The sequence below is a fragment of the Idiotropiscis lumnitzeri genome, chromosome 5 (assembly GCF_059441095.1).
Source record: "Idiotropiscis lumnitzeri isolate Australia: NSW breed Sydney's pygmy pipehorse chromosome 5, RoL_Ilum_1.0, whole genome shotgun sequence".
In the NCBI taxonomy this organism is placed as follows: Eukaryota; Metazoa; Chordata; class Actinopteri; order Syngnathiformes; family Syngnathidae; genus Idiotropiscis; species Idiotropiscis lumnitzeri.
This window is the reverse complement of record NC_142395.1, coordinates 3,653,350-3,659,349: the sequence shown is the minus strand read 5'-3', so window position 1 is coordinate 3,659,349 and position 6,000 is coordinate 3,653,350.

The following is a 6,000-nucleotide window of genomic DNA, read 5'->3' as shown; positions in this document are numbered from 1 at the left end:
TTTATATGAATTATTTTGTATCAGTCAATCAAATAGGGAGTGTGAACATGTGACATGTAGCCCCATCATCGAGTAAGTTGTCTCACTTTATCCAGTAAGATGTCGCAATAGATTTTGCAAATAATGGTGAAACAGGTCAGCCTTGGTTTCAAAAGTTTCCAAGAACACACTTGAAACACACTTTTTTCTAGATGCATGCGGGAAAACGTGTTATTGTCAATCGTCACTACGCAAGAGAAGTGTATCAAAACATGATGGAGGCTTAAAGACAATTTTTGGGGATTTAAAAAAAAAAGTGAAATTATTATTTTGATCAGGTCATGTTCAATGAAACATAGATGAGTAATGCATCTGCATTGGGTTAAATATAATTCATATGTTGCCCAAAATATGCCACCAAAAATCAATAACAAAATAATAGCATTTGGTAATATCAAACTAAACTAATACTTACTGTTCCATTTGACAAAATCTTTATAGCCTTGGATTATTTGGTCACTTTATGACTTTTGCAAATTCTGGAAATGAAGAAAATTGCTGTTTTTGTCCGGTTCTCCGATCAGCTGAAAAATCACATGATTGCCCCTGATTTCTGATCTCTGTGATCCAATCGGGACATCCCAGATTTCTACTAATGCACCAAGTTCGAGCAAGAAATTTCTAATATTTTCAGCATTGGTTTGTCAGAGAATGTCTTCCTTATGAAAGTGAATTTGTTGCTCTGTGAAATCCTGAGCTGAAATGAAAATCAAAGTGAATTTAATTGTATAGCTTGTCGGCAGCACTAAATGTGACTAAAGATGTCATTGTTTAAATCGTATTCAAGGATCAAAGTAAGCTATTCAAACAGTCTTTGAATTAGATAAAGTTAATATTTGGTGATTTTGCATTAATTCCAAGATATTATTCACGTAAAAGTCTGTGACAAGTTTCCCAAAAAAGAGTAATTAAAAAACTTGTTTAATGGCAATTTATATATATATATATGTTTCCAATATTTTTTCCAGTTCCTGCTTTACTTTCAGAGAGACTATTCCTCGCATAGAGGAATAGAACTTCATGCCTCTGTGTCAGCAAACACAAGCTGAAGTGTTGTGGGTAAAAAGATCCTTGCCTTTAACCTCTGTGTGGAAGACTTAAAAATGCATCTGTGAGATGGTCTTATGTGCTGGACTAAAATTTCCACTAATATTACCGTTGCAGATTCTCTACATTTAATGATTTTATTTGACATGCCAAAAGGAAAAGAACACGTGACTATTTAGTGTGATGATAGCTGTGCCCTTGGTATTTACACTGCCCCACAATCTCACAGTCATGACAGACTGATACATTTGTCAAGTACAGAGCCGAACCGCACTGAATTGAGGTTATTGTAAGGTGCTCATCCTTTCTCGTGTGGGTTTTTCCTACACTAGTTATCAATATATTGTTATTCCAGTGAACACATAGTAACATGAATCTTAATAGTTACTAATATTGCCCAAGGAGGCCAATGGGTATAATAGGTATCACTACTACAAGCCAGAAATATCGAATGATAGGCTAACCTAATCAAACTGCTAAGTATATATATATATATATATATATATATATATATATATATATAGTACATGACCTGTTTTATGGGGGAGTGGTGAATTCTGGAACAATGGAAAAAAGTCGCATGAAAAACCTAGTAAATTTTGGTAAATTTGTTTTTCTTCAAGAACAGTTTTATCAAGTACAGTAAGAAAAGGTAGCTTTGTTTATATATTTTTTTATTTAATTACATTTAACTTCATTTATATTTATCTTTATATTTCATGCACAAGGTAACTCAATAAGCTTCACACAAGCAAAGACAACACCTACAAGAATTTACAAACAGCAGATAACGACATTCAAAAGAAAAGCAAAGAAAACATGAGCAGCTTGATATATTTACTAAAAGAATGTACAATGTCAAAATTTAAACACTTTAACAGAATCAAATGAATGGTAAAATCACAAAAAGATGTTTTAGAAAATTACTATTAGAAAAGAAATGATATAATAGATGTAGGGCAGATGTAGAAAACAAACAGTATTATGCCTGAAAAGAGTTATGCCTTTATATTTTACTGGGAAAAATCTGCTTGAGTACTCTATCACAATTTTAAGAATTTAAGAGAATAACGTCAACTTTTGCACCAGAATCAGAATCAGATTATTATGCTATTTGAAAAAAACCTGATATGTAACCTGGACTTAATATTTTGGTTGGACATAACTAATAAAACAATAGCCTCCTAGTTTTGTCATTAAAATCTTAGTAATTAATATCAAGTTTAATGTTTTAGCGTCTTAAATGAAAATTATTTACTTTATTAAACTAAGTTGGATTTCTAAGGGGAATGCAGAGTCAAGAAGATGAATTTACCTAAAAGATGCTCACATAACATGAACTAGCTCATACAATGTCTCTGTTTGAACACCCCAATGATATTATAAAAAAATAAATAAAAAAAAAGAGGTTCATTTTTTTGCATATGTAGCTCAATTTGTGTACTCCAAAAGATTATATTGTAGTGGTTTCCGAGAGGACAAAAGAAATAACTTTTAATTAATGGGAGGCATTTTTTGTTTATGACGGCCCTAATTATTTTCTCGGAGGCAAATCATTTAAATGCTTGAGGGCTCAGGAGTCATCGTCCTAATTTTTTAAAACCATTACAGATTGCCAGTCACTAATTTTCAATGGAGCTCATAAGTATTTGTTTTATTTAAATGTATAGTCTTTGTCTTAACCCTCCATTTAACGGTCTATTAGTGTACAATTAAGACAAATGCACTATAATAGCCTATTTGTGACATGATCCCAAGCAGTAGTTAGACTGGGCTGCTCATTTCACAGCATTCTTCAGCCTTCCTGTCTGCACTGAGTGAAGCCAAAGCCATGAGCCCTCAACAGGAAACCTATAGCCTGCACTATCAGGAGTGGCTTCCTTCAAATGACAAAAGACTGGAGTCATAATTTTGGGCAAGGCTTCGCCCATTTCCTGCTCCAGGAGGGAAACACTTGCCTATCCGTTTCCCCCGATGGGCTCCCATCCTTGTTCCTTCTGTGTCTTAGAAGGATGCTGATTGACACACACACACAGACACAAAATCCTTGTTTACATTTAGCCCTGTGTTTAAGAAAATTTTCCAAAGAACATTTCAGTTTTACGTTTTAACACACAAAAAAATGCATGTGTACCAATATCAGGATGACATAAAACTGATGTGCTCTCTGTTTAGTTAGTAAGCAATTGTAACCTGATAAGAGCAACTGATCTCGTTTAAATAATTTATATCTTTGGCTGATTGAGTGGTATAGCAGCCATTCTACTGTTACAACGAATTTCACAATAAACCATGTCACTAAGACACCACATGGCTCCAAGATCTTGACCAGAGTGCCTAATCTTTTTCAGCTCATGTTATAACAGACATTATTAAATTATCATAGTCAATTAAAACTGTGCATTGTAGTCATTGAAGGTGCAGAAAAATGGGCCAAAGAATTAGGCCTTACAATACTTAACTTCTTTCACGCCATCATTGTAAATAAAAAAAAAATCAGCAATTGTTTTATCTGTAAGAGCAAGATCTCTAAAATGATATGTCATTACAAAGCCTCTGTCTTATTCTCAACCATGATTTTGCTTGGAAGAGGCGCTTTATTATCAAGCAGCCAAATTATGCGTGTTAATTTTGTGTGAAATTCGTGTAAATTGCACCTTGTAAGGATAAATGGTGAACTATTTTGTTGGTGAAAACAACATCTTAAATAATGTGTTAGGACCGTCACATGATAACTGCAAAGCGCTGTGATGAGAGGTTGGTGCGACATCCCTGCAGAGCTGGTGAGGCCAGTGAAGGAGGTTCATCTGCTGGTATTTTAGGTGATATGACTGAACTGATGTTCTTTAGTCTCAACATGTTTAGTTTTACCTTTAGAAAAAATCACCATTTCCTTTCATCAAAAGAATATGGAAACCTGGCTGTCGAATTTAGAATTCCTAGTCCAGTTTTTCATTGGCTTACATGCCAGGCCAAGTCTGACCTTGGACTTCTTTTGGCCATCATTTACCTTTGGATTTCCTGACAAAATATGTTTGGCAAGACGCAGTCACACCCACACACTGACCTACAAAACATAATGCTTCCATGATCATATTCTATGGTTCATGCCATTTTCACAATTTATTTTCAGCGGCCATGGCACCCCCGTTTGCCTGGAACGGATTGGGTCATAGGATTTTGGCATTTTTTTCTCCTAATTCAAGTTTTCCAACAATCTATCACTGTATCTTTGATGGGAGGAATAGGCTACTGAGTTGATGAGGCTCAACGGCGCACTCTGGTTCTGTCATGACTCTGTTCTGTTTTGGTCTGTTCTCAGCTAGAGTTGGTAGGCGTTCACTCCAGCGGCACATCTGTGACGTGTTATGTCTCTGGGAGTGGGGAGCGTTCCCTCCAGCGACGCACCTGTCATTCATCATAGTTCCAGGCTATTTAAAGACTTCCAAACCAACAACTCAATGTTGGATTATTCAAGTCTCTTGCTCATGACGTTGGTCTCAAGACATCCGCTATTGTTCTTGCTACGTTTGTTCACGCCTTGTTTTTGCACTTATCCATATTAAGTACTTTTTGGTTTTTAAACTTAGCCTGGGTTTGTTTTGTATCTCTCCGTGTTTGGCCACCATCTTGTCTTTTTATGCTCTTTCCGTTATCTTTATCCTTGCCTTTTTACAATCGTTTTGGGTTTATTTCTTTTTCCAAGTTCTTTTTACCAGCGCCCTCTGTTGTACTTTGTCGGTTCAGCACGTTTTTGTGTCAATAAACTATTTTTGTTTAAATTCCGTTAGTTACACGAGTCCCATTCAGTTATGGATTCTTCCGGAACTTAACAGAATAAGCCGACCATGGACTCTGGGATCTAAAAAAAGCACTGTCCAGCCAAGGACAACGATTGGGTTGGCGGAACTCTGGGACGCAATAGCCTTATTGGCTCACAGGTTTGACGAGTTGGGTACTCGTGTGACGCAATTTAGCACCCAAAGTACTTCACCATCACTTTTGTCCACATCCATTACTAAGGTGTATCCACCCACTGTTGTAGGTCGCAAGCCATCCCTCCCTTACCCATCTCATTATGGTGGGAACTGGGGCAATATGGCCAGTTTATCTCATATCAGCTTATCTATCATTGTGGACTTATTTTTCACCAGTAGCCTCTTGCAAAGTGGCATTCATTTGACTGACCAGGCAAGTTTATGGGCCAAGGGCATGAGCAATTCACGCCCTGAGTTTTGGTCTTCCTTCCCGGACTTTATGGGCGAGTTTCGTCGGGTGTTTCACATCTGGTTCGAGAGAAAGAAGCCGGAAGCCAGTTACTAAATTGGCATTAGGATAATCAGTCTGTTGCAGACAATTCTTCTCATCAAAATCCCCACGAGGTGCAGGTTTGTTTTTTTTTATTTCCAAGAAAGTCAAACCCCTGCAACCACGCGTGGATTACCATGGACTCAATGAGATAACCATTAAGAACAAATATCCTGTTCCATTGCTTGATTCTGCTTTTGCCCCTCATATTTTTATCCTTGCATTTTTGCAAGCGTTTCTAGTTGAGCTCGTTTCCTGGTTCTTTGTTCTAGCGCCCTTTGTTGTACTTTGTCGGTCCAGCGCATTCTTTATGTTAATAAACTCTTTTTTTTCCAAATTTAGTCTTTGTCACCCGTTTTTAGAGGCCCATTCGGTTCTGGATTCTTAACAGGTCTACTGTGGATGCTTGTATGTTCCCATCACATTTCTAAAATTTTATTCAAGATCGGACCCATTAATCACATTCAAGGCTTTCTATGGAAGCATTAGCACTTTAGAGAGAATCTCCCGTCCCACTATTGCCCGGCCCCAAGTTTTCCTCGGCTCTATTACATTTCACTCTTTACACATTTTGTTCCACTGGCAAATAGGTTTAGAATATATACT